This window comes from Pinus tabuliformis, chromosome 9, assembly GCF_031772625.1.
Source record: "Pinus tabuliformis cultivar Carrire ecotype Pingquan chromosome 9, CPIR1, whole genome shotgun sequence".
Classification (NCBI taxonomy): Eukaryota; Viridiplantae; Streptophyta; class Pinopsida; order Pinales; family Pinaceae; genus Pinus; species Pinus tabuliformis.
Window position 1 is genome coordinate 1211072759 of NC_142307.1, and position 18112 is coordinate 1211090870.

Below are 18112 nucleotides of genomic sequence, written 5' to 3' on the forward strand. Positions count from 1 at the left end.
AACATCTCTCCCTTGCTTATCATCAAGCATGTCCCCATGCTTGCTTGCTCCTCCTGGATCCTCTGCCTTCTGTAGTGGATGTTGTACCTGTAGCTGTTTCCCTGCCCAAACAATCAAATCTTGATTCATGCTTTACCTTGAACATTGCTGCTTTAACCTTTTGTTTCTCATATTTGGTCTGCCACATATTTTTGTCCTTTAACCATTTGAATGCTTGCTTGGAAAGTAATTCATTTCTTCTTTTCAATCTGCCTACTTCTTCTTTTAACTTTTCATTTGTTTTGATCAGCTTAACATTGTCCTTTTTATGTGCCTTGTTCTCTCTTTTTAATTGCTTTTCCAAGATTTTGCTAATTTCCATTTGATCAGTTAAGTCTTGGATTTTGGCCAAATTGATTTCCTTTTCAAAGTCTTGTGTTGTTTTCATTAATGATGCCGCTACATCATCATCATATGTGGAATCCCTTTCAAGGACTTCTTGTGCAATATCATGTTCTTCTTGTTTTCTAGGAGAATATGCCTCTACTTCTTTTTCCAAGTCAATAGAATTCTTATTCCTAGGAATAGACATGACAGATATTTCAGTCTCATGCATGGCCATATTTCTAGCTCTTGTTCTTGGATATAAGGAAGAAGTCATCAAGCTCCTGTTTTCCTGTTCTACTTTGTCCTGTACCTCAATAATCTGTTCAGTAAAATGATTTTTATTCATGAATTCTCTCCACTCTATGCCCTGTGATCTCACCTGGTACTCCACTAGGATTTTGATTAACCCCTGATGGTATATCTGTGCTGCTTTAGGCCTATGTTCCTGTTTTACTGTTTCAATCATTTTCACAAGACTCTTATATAGGAAATATGGTAGATTAATCCTATCATCCCCTTTGATGTGCTGTAGTAATCTAACATGATACAAGTGGGCAATACTATCCGCGATCACAAGTCAAGAACTTTTGGATGACCAAGACCAATTCCCCCCATGGTTCATTAAACCACTCCCTGGGTATCCCTTTTGTCCTATCAAATGTCCCCTTCCGGTTTTTCTCAAGGAAGAAAGTCCACGCTTTCTCCTTAAAGTGTAAACCTTTATAATACTTCTCCTCTATCATTGGCAAATCTAAGGCTTTGGACAAGTATTCTTGGGTTACCGGGACAATGATTTCTCCTACTCGAGTCTGGTCTTGACTGAAATTATTTATAAAATCTTTGGTTATCTGCTCAGAATGGCCATTAAACTTCTGTAAAAAACCTATCATCCCTGACTGATAAAGTTTTTCTACAGTCTCTTTTCCCCAGCTTTCTATCTGAAATCTTGGCTCTACTCGGTTTGTCATAATTTCTGTAAACCAATCAATGTAGGCCTCTGCTGTTACTAACTTCATTTTAACAATAAAAATTATGACTATTGTTTTTATAAAATGAAATTCTGGAAGCAACGAGGCTTACCTTCTTCCTCTGACTCAACTCAACTCTGCCTTCTTTAACCTCTGTTATATTCCCTTTGCACAAGCACTGTGTTAATCCCCTGTTTAATGCAAACAACACCTGAATATCTCTTCTGTCAATATACTGATCTCTGTTTGTTTTGAAAATTAAATACACATGCAGCAATAACCATGTTTACTCAGCTCAAAAAAAAACATGATTTATTGTATATTTAAAACAAAAACTTAAAGAATTTGGCTCTCGGCCTCATCATTTAAAACCAAAATTCTTAAAATGTTCGCGGCCTAAGGCTTCAATTGTATCATAGAATTCTGAGAATATAGCTTGCGGCCTTATTATTAAACACAATTTCTCAACAAAATTTCTCGTCCTAAGCAAACCAATGATGAAGGCATTCGAATGTAGCATTTGATTTAGAGAATATGCATACATGGTTCATCATAAAAACACAGAAATGCACAAAAGGCTCTCGGCCTCAACCAAATATTCCCAAAACTCCCTTGCTTCAGCATGACATTACGTACTCAGCATTACTCAACAATCTGACTTCTTTTGACAGCCAATAACACATATGACAATTTAGTATGCGTTCCTCTATTCTGGTCAAACCATATATTAACATGCACAAACACATGACAGAGACCACCAATGTCTCACAGCTAATAGCGCGCAGCAAAAGGGAAGGTTAAATGAAACAACAGTTAAACAATCAGCGCTCATATAAACAACCTTTGGCGCTCTCTGCCTCTCCTGTTCAAACTAACTCTCCGTGTTTAATGCATCATATTCCATTTTAATTCGAATTCTTCTAACGTGTTATGCATGCAATATCTAAACTTTAAATGCTGCCTGGTTGACCACTGTTTCTATACCATGATTGACGCATAAAAATCTGTTAATCTATCCATAAGTGCTGTCAACTTGGAGTTATCACGGTTTTATAGTGTTACCTGTCTGTCACTGGGCGCGTGGAATGTAACCGAGCGCTTCAAATCCCTATTTCTTCAGTCAGTCAAACTGATGGCAAGGCAGTAAATCGATCAGTTTAATGACAAGCAATCATACATATCCACAGTCGCCGAGCGAAATAAACTCCAGTCTTACCTTGCTAGATCCCGAAACTCGGCTTTCTCTGCACATTAGACTCGGATTTCTTCTTTAAAATCGCCTCAACTCATTCCTCTCTCCTTTTACTGTGCTGCGGCTTCAAACATGATTTCTCTGAGCTTATGGGCGATGAAGATTATGGGTTAAACGATGGTGGGATTGTTGTTTTAATCGGTGCAATGGCTCGGTCAGTTCATGACCGTTTCGGGCTGTACAGGCCCTTGTATATCCATTGAGTTGTTTTGAATTTCGTGGCTTACATGGCCGTCCTATTGACCAGTCGCCCGACTGTGTCATAAGGATTGGCCAAGTCGTGGTTTTGTACGCACGATCCCTGCATAACATTTCAACCAATAGATAATACTCCGCCATGACACCGTGTGCAGTCGTACCTGTGTGCTGTATGGTGTTTACCGTTTTGACTCATTGCAATTGCTTTGTCATTATACCCATCGTATAACCATTCTCCGCTTATGGTGTAATGATCGTTGGTTGCAATGATTTTTGTTTGAATACCATTCTCCCGCTATCATGTTTTAATACTTACGGCCTCCACCATATATCATTCCATTGCAACCCGTATACTTTGATATGATAACCCTCGGCCCTTTATAACTATGTTATATTCCATTTGATATGCGCATTTGATTTATATATACCTTATACCATGTAGCTTATGCGCATTTGGGAAATGACCTTAGCGCATTCATAAACTATGATATATATGTTAATGATTTTTGAAGCGCATAATTTTTATAACATAATTTTATAATTTTAAAATGACCATTGGGGTCATATTTAAAATTATAACCATATCTAATGCTCTGAGTTTATGTGCAGGTGAAAAGAGTTGTCCTAGCTTGGTCTTTTGCTTTTAAAGAAAATACCTAGGGTTATAAGAAGATGTATAGGGAATGTATATGGGGAATGTATATGAATGAAATGGAATATATATAGGGAATTTGGGATATATATAAGGAATGGATGTTAATGAATATCCTCAGTTACTAACTTCAATTAGATCAAAAACTAAAAGTTCCTAAAAAAAAAAATTGAATTTCAAGCACAAAATGGCTATGAATATACTCCCTTGAACGCTGTTTGTACAGGTGGAATGGAATCAAAATGTTGTAGATGGATGAAAAGTAGACTTTTATTACTGCTCCTTGTTCACCATGCTCCATTTCTTGAATTGTTCAGGTCCCTTTGTAATAATGTCTCATCTCAGGTCCCTCTGCAATGCTTCTGGAATGTTGTGTTGCCTTTGATCTGGTTCTGCTGCAACAAGTTTGCTTCAGATCCCTCTGTAATAATGTCTTAGCTCAGGTCCCTTCAGGTTCTGCTGCAACAAGTTTGCTTCAGGTTCCTGTGTGGACAATACAATACCTTAGCTATTCCAGCTAAAAGCTTGCTACAACTCTCCCTTGCTGAAGGTTTGACTTGTCCTCAAGTTAATTGTGGAAAGGTCCTGCAATGAAATTGTGTGAGAACAGTAGAACAAGAATATAGAATTCATAGAGTCCAGGTTACCCTGGTTTTCCCCTATGAATTCGTGTTTGCATGGTGCCAGTTGCCTGGTTTTCACCAGCAAACAAATTATTTTTTATGTTTTGTTTTTTTTCTATATACATTTTTTTTATTTTTATTTTTTATTATTTTTTTTTATTTTTTTTTTATATTTTTATTCATTTTCCAAACTGGAAGATGGCTAAGCCATGATTTCCAGTCCTGTTTCTTCTATCAGTTGTTTCATGAATGCTTTTTTACTGATAGGCTGATGATAAACTTTCAGCGTATGTCCATTTACAACAAATGAGGTGGGGTCCTAGTCAATTGTCTTGATCTTTACTGCTCCATTGTCAAAGATTTCTTCAATTTCATATGGGCCTAGCCAGTGTGTTGTAAACTTTGCTTTGAAGTCTTTGAATTTGGAGTCAAAAAGTAAGGCCCAGTCTCCCTTGTGAAATGTCTTTGTTTTGATGTATCTATCGTGCCACTTCATTCTTTGTTGTTGCACCAATGTAGTATGTTCTATAGCTTGTTGACGATGCTCATCCAATTGATTCAGTTCCATGATCCTTTGTTGTTGTGCTTCAGTCAGGTCCATGCCCAATTCAACTGCTAGTCTATATGTTTGTATCTGAAATTCGATAGGCAATAAGGCTTCTTTCCCATAGACCAACTGGTATGGACTAAAACCAGTTGTGTTTTTCCATGTGATTCTGTAGGCCCATAGTGCATCCTTTAACTTTTCAGACCAATCTTTTCTGTTCAGCTGCACTGTCTTAGTCATGATATTTTCTAAGACCTTATTCGTGGATTCTACCTAACCATTTGCTTGAGGGTGATATGGAGTAGACTTCCTGTGTTTAATCTTGTATTTCTCTGTCAGATCCCGTACTAACTTTGATGTAAACTGTGTTCCTTGATCTGTTACAATTTGTCTAGGTACTCCATATCTCACAAAAATTTCTTCAAAGAGGAAGGTGACCACTGTGTCTTCTGTTGCTCTGCTCACTGCTTTGGCTTCCGCCCATTTGGTTACATAGTCTGTGCATACTAGAATGTACCTTTTTCCATTTGATGGTGGATTAATGGGTCCAACAAAGTCAAGTGCCCACTGCTCAAATGGCTCAATAAGAACTTGTGGCTTGAGCGGCATCTCATCTGACATGATTGGTCTCCCTATTCTTTGGCAACTGTCACATTGCTTGACATATGCCTTAGAATCTCGGAAGACGGATGGCCAGTAATAGCCCAATTGCAGCACCTTATATGCTGTTCGTTTATCTGCAAAATGACCACCACATGGTTCATCATGACATGCTCTGAGAATGTCTAATATTTCATCTTCATGCACACATTTTCTAATCATTAGATCTGAACCAGTATAAAATAAATCACCATTCACCCAGCTATACCTAGAACTTTCTCTAACAATTTTCTTTCTTTGCTTGCTAGTGAATTGAGTTGGAAATTTTCCAGATGACAAATAATTTGCAATATCTGCAAACCAAGGTGTCTTTACTGTTATGGCAAACAGATGTTCATCTGGAAAGTTGTCTATAATTGGATTTGGGTCGTCAAGTGATTGTATGCGGGACAGAAAATCAGCCACTTGATTCTCTTTGCCTGGCCGGTCTTGTATTGTGATATTAAATTCTTGCAATAACAGGAGCCATCTTGTAATTCGTCCATTGGTGATGGGTTTATTCATCAAGTATTTTATTGTTGAATGATCTGTGTGAATAAAAACTTGATATCCTGTTATATAATGCCTGAATTTATTTACTGCATGTATGACGGCTAACATTTCTTTTTCTGTGACTGTGTAGTTCATTTCTGCAGGTGTCAGATTCTTACTTATAAAGTATATTGCATAATTGAACAAGTTTTCTTTCTGTCCAAGAGGCACCAATCGCAGTATCTGATGCGTCAGTGGAAATATGGAATGGCAAAGACCAGTTTGGCCCTCGAAGTATGGGTGCCACTGACAGCTTATCTTTTAGAATTTGAAAAGCATTTTGACAGCTATTTGTCCATTGAAATTCTACATCTCGTGCTAATAGTTTAAACAGGGGTTGAGCTATTTTACTAAAGTTTTCAATAAATCGTCTATAATACCCTGCATAGCCTAAGAAACTTCTTACCTCCTTTTGTGTTGTAGGTGGCATCAGGTTAACTAGGACTTGGATTTTGGCTGGATCCACCTTAATTCCGGAACCAGAAATATGGTGTCCCAGAACTATACCCTCTGTCAACATCATATAGCATTTTTCGTTACTCAATGACAGATTTGTTTCGATACATCTCTTCAAGACTTTTTCAAGATTGTTGAGACAATCATCATATGTATTTCCATAAACTGTGAAGTCATCCATATAAACCTCTACACACTCATGGACTAGATCAGCAAATATCGTAAGCACTGCTCTTTGAAAAGTTGCAGGTGCATTGCATAAACCAAATGGCAAAACATTATATGCATAGGTTCCCCATGGGCAAGTAAATGTAGTCTTGTCTTGGTCTTCTGTTGCTATTCTAATCTGGTTGTACCCGCTAAACCCATCCAAGAAAGAGAAGTATTTCTTTCCAGCCAAAGAGTCTAACACCTGGTCAATGAATGGTAGAGGAAAATGATCTTTTAATGTAGCTTTGTTTAACTCTCGATAGTCTACACAAACCCTCCACTTTCCATTTTTCTTTGGTACAACAACCAGTGGTGAAACCCATTGACTATCTGAAATAGGATAGATGAATCCAACATTTAACAGTTTTTGCAGTTCCTCTTTCACTATTTCTTTCATCATAGGATTCATTCGTCTTTGAGGTTGTCTAACAGGTTTAAGTTTATCATCTGTATAGATGTGGTGGATACATGTGCTAGGATGGATTCCTTGCATATCAGTATAATCCCAGGCAAATGCTTTTGAGTATTTCTGTAGTAATGCAATTACCTCTTGTTCTTGTTTTGATTGCAGCTGGTTTCCAATATTTAAATGTTTTCCAGGATGTACCTCAATTGTTTTGATTGTTGGGTTGATAACTGTGTTTACAGGAAAGATGTCTACCAAAGAATTCTGCAAAGTTTGAACAGTACATGTTTCCTGAAAACATTGATTCAGAAGTTCATTTGCAGCTTCATATTGAACTTTCCTAAGCTGCTCTGAAATACTTGGTTCTGAGATAAAAAGGTCCATCAAATCTTCATTCTCTTCTTCTTCTCTAAAATCAAAGAATTGATTGATACTTAAAACTGCTTTTGTCTGTTGCTTTTCCTGAGTTTCAAGTATTGATTCTAAAGAAGTGGCTTGTGCAGGGGAATAAAGAGTGATATGTTTCCTTTCATCTCCATGTGAAATTATCATACTTCCAGATCTGCATCCTATGAAGGCATCAGCAGTGGCTAACCATGGTCTGCCTAAAATCAGAGGATGTCCTCCCAAGTTTGTCTTTGGTTGCAAGATCAAGAAGTCAACAGGGTATTCCCATGAATCCAAGGAGACTATGATATCTTCTAACATTCCTTCAGGAACAACTTTAGATCTATCTGCTAATTCCAAGAGTGTTGAAGTTGATCTAATGTTGTTTAATTGCAAAGTTTTCATTGTCTCCATTGTCATTACGTTTATAGCTGCTCCCAAGTCTATTAATGTATTTGGTACAGAGAAATTATTTATTGATATGGTAACCATTGGGATACCAGGATCAATATATTTTTCTACTATAGTTTGAGTAGACATGAGACTTGCTAATTTACCAATGACTTGGATTGTTGTAGGATTCTTTTTCTTTCTTTCTTTCTGAATGCACAATTCCTTTATTGTTTTTGCGTATATCGGTATTTCTTTAATGGCTTTTAACAAAGGAATCTTAACATATGCATTTTTTAACTCATCTAAGATATCAAATTCAGGAAGAGTTATTTGATTTTGATTTTGTTGCTCTACCAACCTTTCAGGATAAGGTGGTGTTTGTGTTGTAACATTTGTTCCTTTCTGATTTTGTACCTTAGTTTGTGATGTTTCAGATGATTCTCCTTGTTCAGTTGGTTCTCTTCTATAATTGGAGGAGAATCCTTCTTAAGTACTTTTCCAGACCTTAGATGGACATCATTAAGAGGAAGAATTGAATATGTAGGGTAATATGCTGCTTCCTCTACAGTGTATGCAGATTTGCCCACTTTGTTATTCGGATTGGCCACTGGTTGGGCTGGCAATTGCGTTGGTCTGGGTTGATTTGAAGGTAACTGTAACTGTTGTGGTTGTGTCAACAATGGTGGTGGATTCTGCTGTTGGAATGGATATGCAGAATTTTGTTGCGGAAATGGCATGGATGGAGGATATGGTGGGTATGAAAATGGTTGTTGGTATTGTTGCTGGTAATGTTGTTGATACTGTTGAGGTTGTTGGTTTCCATAACCATATCCCCTCCAACCTTGTGCAGGTTGTTGTGGATATTGTTGTGGAGGCCAAACTTGCCATGGCATTGGAGGGGTCCAAGGATTATAAGATGGATAAGCATAATTTTGTTGAGGGAATTGTGGCTGATTCGGTTGAGGCATTCTAGGTGGCCATGGTCTTCTTCGTGCAACATAATAGAAACCTTCTGTTCCTGGCACTTCTTCCATTGAATTCATTTGTAAGTCTTTCAATGTTACACAATTTTCTGTGGAATGATTGCCTGTACAAAGACCACACACTTGAATACTATCCAAAGGACAGTCTCTCAAAGGATGTTTCTTTTTACATTTTGAACAAAATATTGCTAAGGCTTGTTCTTGTTCTTCTTTTTTCTTGTTTGCCTTTAGCACATCTACTTGTGTCCCTAATGTACTCAAAAGATCTGTTTTAAAATTTTCCAATAGACTTCCTATTTCAGCTCTTGTTATCCCTCCTGCAGCTGACTTGGCTGCTTTGGAACTTACTTCCCTTCTTCCGGTTTTTGATCTTCCTCTAAAATATTTCTGACATAACTCGACAATTTCATCGAATGGAAGGTTTGAAATATCTCCTTTACCCATCACATTCAAAATGTCAAGGTATTCATCTCTTATGCCTTTGAGGAAGATTGTGCGAACGGTTTCTTGATTTAGAGAATGTTGTTTAGACTTCTGAAGATTATATGCGAATCTTTCTAAATATTCTTCTAGATTTTCATCTTCTTGTTGTGTCATTCTAAACACATCTTCCTTTGAATCTCTAGATCTACAATAAAGTTGATATTTCTTAAGGAAGACGGTTCGCATATCATCCCAGGAGGCTATTGTTTTTCTCCTAAACCCATAAACCATTTTAAAGCTGCTGCTTTTAATGTTGCAGGAAAAAGACGGAGCTTATGAACATCATCAGTATAGCCATATGTTCTACATAAGATATCAAATTCAAACATGAATGAATCAGGATCTTCTGTAGACATTCCATAGAAGTTTGGCAACACAGAAGGTGGAATGTTTTTCATTTTTACTTCTTCTCCCAGTATTGCACTTGTATCTATTATCGGAAAACCGAAAGTAGATTCTTGGTCAAGTCCATCTTCTTGTCTTTTCCGGTCGTTTTCTAGCTTCCTATCATTTTCTTGTTTTGCCTCTTCATCTCTCTTCCTTCTCCATTCTCTTTGTTGTCTTTCATTTTCAGCTCTTTGTTGTTCAAGATTAAGATGAATGGATCCATGTCCCTCTTCTGCCATTGTTTGAGTTGTTTCAATTTCAGGTGGACTTTCAAGTTGTGGGAAGATAGGAGGATCGATGGATGGAAAAACAATTTGTTTTCCCTTCTCTTTTTGTTTTCCGGAAGTGGAGAATTTTTGCTTTGCTTCCCAAGCTAACAAAGTTTGCCTTTCAATCAAGGTTAATCTTTGGCCAGTTTTTTGCTTTTCTACCAATTCCTCAATTATTGGATTACCAGTAACTGGTGTATGTGATGATCCTATCTCTACTTGTGGGGGGTTTTTGATAAATCTACCTTGAGGATCTCTAAATCTAGGCATAAAGAAACATAATTAAAGAAATGAAACGTAACTAATGTTTTTGTTTGTTTTGGATTTTATCTCTCTATTGACTATGCTGATATTTGTCTCCCCGGCAACGGCGCCAAAATGTTGAGCTAATTTATGTTCTTAAACTAACACAATTATTTATTATCAATCCGGGTTGTTTATTCTTTGAGGCAAGTTCACTATTTGTGAAGATCTAATATAACCAAACCTTGAAAGATAAATGATTAAAAGCTAAAGAAAATACATCTTATAACTCTAATTCAATCAGCTCAAAAGAGAAAAACATTGAAAGGGTTCTTGAACTCAAGAAGTCCACCTTCACCTCAATTATTACTTAATGAATTAGAGATTGAAACCAAAAACTCAAGATGCATAAATTATAAATGAAAGAAGCTCTTAACTTAAGAGACACATAAGATATTCCATCATAATTCATTCATCTCAATATCTAAATCTAAATGGAAATAAAACTACTTGCATGTAAACAAAATAAACTAGTTTTGATCCATCATTTAGTAGAAGGGATGCCCAAATTAAACATTTGTTTTCCAACTCAATAAAATGATGAATAAGCCATTAACAAATGAAATCAATCACTATGCATAACCATAAAGCAATCTGAAATAAGGCTTTGAAAAACTAAGACTACAATCAACCAAATTGCAATGAAATAAAACTAGTTTAACATGGAAGTGTACTTAGCTTGGTGTGGGGGCCCTCCACCCTTGCCTTGCACACTTTGAAAGATGATATCAGAAGCTTAGATCAGTCACACATCCATAGCATTGAGCAGCAAAATGAGAATAGCACAAGTCTTCAAATTAAGTCTTCAAACCAAAAGTATTACAGCATAAAAGTATAATCAGTCAATGTATGAGCCATCAAAGTTGTGGCTCTTAAATAAGGAGTCTCATGAAACAAACTGATCTACATTCACTCTAACAAACTCAGCTACTCTAATCCATCTATCCAAGTCGAATTCACTACCCTCATCCCAAGAAATATAACCAATATCATGGAATCTCAAAACTGCCCTATTTAGATGGGATTTCTAGATGACTAGTCATGATTGACTAGCTCCAAATAGGCATAATAAAGCTCGTTCTGTTGGAACCAAGCATAGGTGGCTTGGTCCTAGTTCCCAAGCTTTCCATTCATGTATCCCATTCGTGCTGAAGTGGCCTGCATCCATATCAACCATGAAGTGATTACGGGAATTTCTGAAATTGCCAAAATTGCACTTAAAATCAAACTTTTATAAAAACTTTAGAAATTGACAAATTAAAGCTAAATCCCTGATTGGACATCAAATATTCATTAAAATGGAATGAATGGAGTGAAAATGGATAATAAATAGATGGTTAGGTAAGTTTCTTAAAGCAAAATAAGACCAAAACTAAGGCCCAACAGTGATGTATGGTGTAACAATGTGTCTTAGAACTTTAACCTGTGTTCTATATCTGAACTGCTTCATTTGTTGTAATGCATAGTCTATTAATGGAAATGTGTTGTATATGCTGTTAATGTTGTCTCGACAGTGTAGACTGCTCTCCCGGACATCAGACAGACCTTTCACATAAACCTTGTTGTAACAATCGTTGCACTCGTTCGGACTGCTCCGTGAGTGTTGTACATGTTATCTCACCTTGTATGTTGTGACTGTCGCATCTGTGTGGACTGCTCCACCGGAAGCTGTGCATGACCTGTTGTGTTGTGCGTTCCTAACAGTGTTGGGACTGCTACCAATCGACCTAGAACTCACTCTCACCCTTTCCCTCGACAGTGAAAGAACCATTGACAAAAGTGACACTTACACTCACCAGGCACGCGAACCTCACTTCTCGAAGACAAAGCGAACCTCTCATGTGCTGACAAGCAAGAGTTGAGGTAAATCCTTAAGATAATGGTAACCAAGCCATCGTACTAGATGGGACTCCCACACCAAACTGTGTGAGGTCTAGTTGGGACCTCATACCGGGGTGATCCCCTGAATGTTGGCGGGTCCAGCATCGTCAACAGGTCTGCAGCTGCAGGTAGAAGTTGTCCAAGTGATCTTCCACCTTCATCGTGCAGTCAGGGTTAAACTTGATGTTCATCCTCTCCGCTCGCTTCGGCATCTTGTGCAGAACAGCCGGGAGAGCCAAGGGTCCCTGAGTCATCCATTCCAGGGTCGGCCATCTCTTCTTCTTCGTCGTCCTCCTCCTCTCTTTCAGAATCTCATGGTTCTGGCTCTAAGTCTATTGGCTCGTCTCTGCCTCCGCCTCCTCCACTGCCTTCCCCTCCGCCTCCTATACTGGAGTCTGATCTCAAGATCACAAGAGTGTCTTGCTCGCCTTGTCAGAAGACTGGTTTCCTCTCCGTCCTCAATAGCTTCTGCCAAACCTTCAAGTGTGGCAAGGACTGCTTCTTCCACCTATGATACAACAACTCCTATAGGAGTGACTTTTGGCTTTCTTGACACGTATGGAAGATGTGTATGCCTGGGATCAGTCCGACTGCTTTCACGAACTGACGAGTGATGGGACGAACGGAGCGAAGTTGATGATACGAAATCTCGTGTTCAATCTTGGGAGGTGAGGAGTAACCATCTGCAGAGTCGTGTGTAGGTGAGAGGGAGTGCGAGTTACTGCCTTGACCAGATGGTTGATGAATGAGTGTGAGAGGATGTTCAGCGATATACAATAGCTTGTCCTCCTTCTAGCGCCAGAAATGTTGATGGCGCTGGACCCGCCAACATTCAGGGGATCACCCCAGTATGAAGTCCCAAATATACCTCACATTGTTTGGTGTGGGAGTCCCATCCGGTACGATGGCCCGGTCGCCATTATCTTAAAGATTTGCCTCAGCTCTTGCTTGTCAGCAAAGGAGAGGGGTTTGCTTTGTCTTCGAGAAGTGAGGTTCGCGTTCCTAGTGAGTGTAAGTGTCACTTGTGTCAATGGTTCTTTCACTGTCGAGGGAGAGGGTAAGAGTGACTCCCAAGTCGGTTGGGAGAAGTCCCAACACTGCTAGGAACAAACAACACAACAAGACGTGCACAACTTCTGGCGGAGCAGTCAACACGGATGTGGTAGTCACAACACACAAGGGAAGATAACACGTATAACACTCTGTGCATTAGTCTACACAAGTGCAACGGTTGTTTACAGCAAGTTTTATGTGAAAGGTCTGTCTGATGTCCGGGAGAGTAGTCTACATGGGCGAGACAGCATTAACAGCATATACAACACATTTTCATTAATAAATTATGTATTACAACAAGTGAAATAGTTCAAATGTGAAACACAGGTTAAAGCAACATGCATCACAGGTGTTAAAGATTAGTCTTACAACAGTTACAATACATGTGTGAAAACATGTTGGCCTGTTAGCAGGCTTCTAAATTAAGCGAAAGTTCCAAGACACATTGTTACACCATACATCACTAACCCCATGTGAGGGGCATTGGAGCCACTACTTACTCCTCAAAGAAAAGATTATACTCTCTTGGCTATATGGGAGGAGCTGAGATGAAAAGTCATTTGCATGTACAAATGAGGGGGTATTTATAGCCAAGGGTGAAACTGACCCTTGTGGTTGTTCGACTACCCTCATGACTGTTTGACTTCCATGACTTTTCGACTTTACATGACTCTTTGTACAACAAGTGGGTCTCTTGGACTTCCACGTTACATTACATTGATAAACAATATGGCCCACAACAGAGATGCGGATGACATGACTCGACATGACAGTGTTGGTACATTCGTGTTGCTGGGGTGTGCATGTCAAGCTGGAGTGTTGTTGGGTGATGGATGTTCTCATTGTGTGTCACAGCTTCACCTCCGCATGGCAAAGTGAGCGGAGTCTTCGATGGTCGTTGGTTCGCTTGATGTTGCTTTTGCACGTTGCCCCTTGCTTGTATGTTGAAAGGCTTGACAGGTTCGTCTGTTCACGAAAGGTGTATGTTCGTTCGTCCGTCTGTCCGTGAGCGAATCTTGCATGTTTTTTCATCCATCCGTCCGCGAACACATCTTTGCATGATCGTCATTCACGAGCACATCTCTTTGCATGCATCGTTTGTTCGTCCGTTGGTGAACTTGTCCCTTTGCATGTGCTCCCCTTCGTTCATCCCGTTTGTTGTCGCGCCATGTTTGTTTGTGTACCTGTTCCTACAGTCACTCATGACGAGACGACATAAAATCCAAAAACCTCCTAATCTACCATGATACATGATCATTTCGGATGCAGGTGACTGGGAGAGGCGAGAAGGTTGCGAGGCGGGATGGAGGCTCCGAGCACTGCTGATGAAAACTGCGCAAGAGTCACTAGGTGATGGAGATGGGCAATCTGGATCAACAGTGACTGTCCACGAGGTCTGGCCCAGCTAGAGGACAAAACTGCACAGTTTTTGAGGGAAACAGTCCAGGCTTCAGAGAGGCTGGGCAGGCAAAATCTGCGCATTTTCCGGAACAAGCAGGCAGCGAGGCTTGGCAACAAAAATGCGCAACTTTTTTGAGGAACAAGCTGGGCTGCAAGGAGGCTTAGCAGACAGAAATTGTGCAATTTTTTGGAGGAACCGGCCGGGAGCTTGGTAGCCAAAACTACGCAATTCTTGGAAGGAACTGGCAGTTGGCTGTTGGGTCACTGGTAGTAGAAATTGTGCAATTCCTGAGTGGAACTGGCAATCAGCTGCCAGGAGCTTGGTAGCAAAAACTGCGCAATTCCTGGAGGGAACTGGCAGTTTGCTATTGGGAGCTATTGGCGAGGGAAATTGCACTGATGCTAGGAGGTCGGCATGCTGATCATCTCTGCACAATTTCTGAGCTGAGCGGACTGTTGGGCAGCAGAGGCCCTGCTCATGAAAACTACGCAATTTTCTGGATGAGCAGTGGGACGACTGTCGGGAGGGATGGATGGAAAAATTGCACAATTTCCTGAGAGAGATAGGGAGAGGTACTGGGTGTCAGTATGGCCTATATGCGCAATTTTCTCAGTCAGCAGAGCGGGCAATGCTTGCAGCCTTTGCGCAATTTTTCAGGGGAGTCAGTCCCGGGGTGGCTGCTGGATCAAACTCTCCGATTGACCAGCATGGAGACTGATTGATTTGCTTGTGGGCAGCGCAGCTTGAAATCTATGTCACATGGTTTGTCGAACTTGAAGGTTCAGGTTCGAAATTCAGCAAACCTGAAAAAAAAATTGAAAGTCGTTCAGGTTCGTCGAACCTGAAATTCGAACCTGAACGACAAAACTGAACGAATTCGAACCTAATTGAACCTGAAAATCGAACCCGAAAATCGAACCTGGACGTAATTTAACGCGAATTTCAACCATCTTTTTTGAGGTTCGATGGTTTTGTTTGGCGGTTTTATTTGCCTAGAATATAAATGAACTGTAAAATATAAATACCTTGAAATCTGGTTCTCACAACATCGAGGGGGTGGAGAGCAGCAACAGTGGTGAATCAGCGACTGCCCCTGCCATTGCATTCTCCCACTGCCATTGCATCCTTCTTCCTCTTTCCTGCTCGTCTATTTGGCGAGCAACCCATTCGAAACGGACATTAATGTTCTAGTGTTAATAAGGAGACAAGCAAATTTGGGTAGGTTATAATATTCAAACATCCGAAAGTATCCATACTGGCATCATATATTAAATTCAGGGTAACTCTCTGTTCTAGGACTATTCCCAATATTATAGGTGGTTTTTTTAATGTATAAATTTTACATGGGTTTTACTGAAGAAAAAAAAATCACATGGTTTAAAATGCAAATAAACAATATTTAGTTATTGTCTGAATTTTATTTGTATGTTTTTATCAAAATTGGTAAATGATATAATTTAAAAAGATGCGAGGATAGAATAGCAGTTGTATAAAATTTTTTTTAAATAATAATAATCTTGTGTTATATTTGTATGTTAAATATGTATTATTGTAAAATGTGTATTAATTTTTAAATATTGTTAGGTTTTATATTTGTTGATGATTTTTCATTCCTTTGGGTGCTATATATTGTTGGTGTCATATGTGTGAATGTTAGTGTTATTGGTATGCATAAGACATTAATGTGGATTACAAAATGTTAAGGTGAGTTTGTATATGGCATTGGTGTCTGCATATACAAGGTGTTAAAATGTGTGTGTGCACAATGAGATTTTGCGTGCACATCTAGGATTCAATGCATCAAATATTGTAGAAGTATCGTAGGTGTTTGTCAATAGTGCTACATTTTGGACCCAAGTCTCTAGCTCATGCACACAGTTGGAGGGTATCGTAATGGTCAAGATGGAAGAGATTGACATGGAGAACGGTCACTTCTTGGTGTGCACGAGGCTATACATCAAAAACTAGTCACTACACTAGCAATAAGAGTAGTCGTTGGGATATTTGAAGGTAGTGGTCAAATATGTGAGTTAATTATAGCACTACTTGAGTCATTAAACTAGGAGTTAAGGTAGTCATGGGAGCATCTAAAGGTAGTATCAAACATGCGAGTCAAGTATACACTACTTGTGCACACATAGGTAGACCAAATCCCACCTCCATGTTCTTCTCGAAGCTTATCAAAATTTCAAGGATTATTCCATGACCAATTGGAAAAATCTTTATGCTTGTATTGGAAAAGTGTAAAGTCCATATCTAAACCAAGTGTATATTCATCTGTTTACATTTAACTAGATGTTAGAATGATTACATTATTCATGTATGTTTACTAATAAGAATTTGTATTCATGTGTTTATGGATCGATTTTGAATTTTCTATTATTTTGTCATATATAGATATATATATATTGAAAAATATGTATAGTCGAACCTAATGTCGAACCTCATTCGAACCTGATCGGAAAATTCGAATTTGAATCGAACTTAATCGTTGTCGAACTCGAACCGTGTGACATAGCTTGAAATGGCTTGCTTGGTGCTTCTGCGTTGTTCTAGGTGACAGTCGATCGAGTCGATGGCGGGGTGATGGTCCGGCTGTCAGAGGGGAGTCCGGTCGTCAAAACTTCAACAAAATGACTAAGTGTGTGAACGAGTGAAAGATGCATATGTGATCTTGTAAACACACACTTGCATGACTCGACGACGAGACGACTCAAACCATCCAGACACATATGTACAACATGACTAACCAACGGTGTAAGCGACAAGCACGACACTTGTGATTGATCGTTGGTTGACCGTGACGATGCTTGCGCAACAGTGAATGTGACTCCGTGTGTGAGTGCGTCAGATGTTTTCATAGCGAACATAACAAGCACACACGAAGCGAAGACTTTGAACATAACCAAAACATGGTCGCAAGCATGACTTTGACATCAACATGCAAGACTTGGTGAAATGAATAAGCAAGGTGAATGTGAAGACTCACACGAGCTCACGGAGTGAACCCGAGTGTATGCAGTCATCAAGTGAAACTCTCAAGGGAGGCTCTGAAATTGGGTGCAAGCCAAAATTTTGGAGGTTGGTTGTAGCCGCTACAATAGTGTCTTTCAATCTTGTACTTCAAACCCCTAAAGTTTTTCCAAGTTGACTTCCTCCTTAAGCGAGCCATGCAAGATAGTAGTCTTGAAGTCCATTTGATGTAGGCTCCATCCTTGATTGGCAACGAGAGCAATAATGGATCGGACAGTAGTATATCGAGCAACCGATGCAAATATTTCGTCATAGTTCACTCCTTCCTTTTGAGAGAAGTCACGAGAAACAAACTTAGCCTTATATTTTTCAGCACTCCCATCAGCTCCATGTTTAATTTTGTAAAGCCATTTTGAGGTGACCACGGACTTGTCCTTAGGTCTCCCCTGGCTTTTGCCAGACCTCCAAGCCTAGGAAGTAATACATCAGACCTAGGTCCTTCAAGCCGAGCTCGAAAGTTAACTCCCTCTTGCATTGATAAATGAGAGGGCCTGCACCAGTTAGAAAGAGATCATCAACATAAAGGACCAAAATAAGAGGCATGTCTGTTTCAACCTTGAAGTATAGATTTGGATCAGCACAGCTCCTTGTAAATCCTAGCTTCATAAGATAATGGTCAATCCTTTCGTACCAAACCCTAGGGGCTTGCTTCAACCCATAGAGGGCTTT

At 39.3% G+C, this 18112-nt stretch overlaps 1 protein-coding gene across 1 annotated transcript in view; it reads right to left on the reverse strand.

Moving 5' to 3' along the window:
• The window catches only part of LOC149152897 (protein DAMAGED DNA-BINDING 2-like), a 171702-nt gene that overhangs the window by 21232 nt on the left and 132358 nt on the right, over positions 1-18112 (reverse strand). The gene's annotated exons all lie outside the window — the stretch shown is intronic.